A 620-nucleotide genomic window follows, 5' to 3' on the forward strand; every position below is an offset into this window, starting at 1 on the left:
TGCAGGGTGCTGCACCTGGGGAGAAGGAATCCACAGCATACATACAAGCTGGGGAGCTCCCCCCTTGTGAACACAGAGGCAGAAAGGGATCTTGGAGTCATTATTGACTCCAAGATGAACATGAGTCGCCATTGCCAGACCGCAGCCAGAAAAGCCAACTGCACCAAAGATGCAGTTGTGCATCCAAAGATGCATCTCAAGCCGGTCCAGAGAGGTGATATTCCCGCTCTACGCAACTTTGGTCAGGCCACAATAGGAGTACTGCGTCCAGTACTGGGCGCCACATTTTAAGAAGGATGTGGCCTGCCTTGAGAGGGTTCAGAGGAGGGCCACCCACTTGGTTGGAGGGGAACAGGGCAGGCCTTATGAGGAGAGCCTGAAGGACCTGAACCTGTTCAGCCTCAGCAAGCAGAGGCTGAGGGGGGATTTGGTGGCTGCCTACAAACTCATCAGGGGAGATCAGCAGCAAATAGGAAGGGTCCTATTCCCCCCAGCAGCACCTGGGGTGACAAGGACAAATGTCCAGAAGCTGCTGGAAAATAGGTTCAGGTTGGAGATTAGGAGGCACTATTTCACTGTTAAGGTGGCTAGGATCTGGAACCAACTTCCTAGGGAAGTGG

Source organism: Gavialis gangeticus, unplaced genomic scaffold, assembly GCF_001723915.1.
Source record: "Gavialis gangeticus isolate Ggan-Ray unplaced genomic scaffold, GavGan_comp1, whole genome shotgun sequence".
NCBI classification, from domain to species: Eukaryota; Metazoa; Chordata; order Crocodylia; family Gavialidae; genus Gavialis; species Gavialis gangeticus.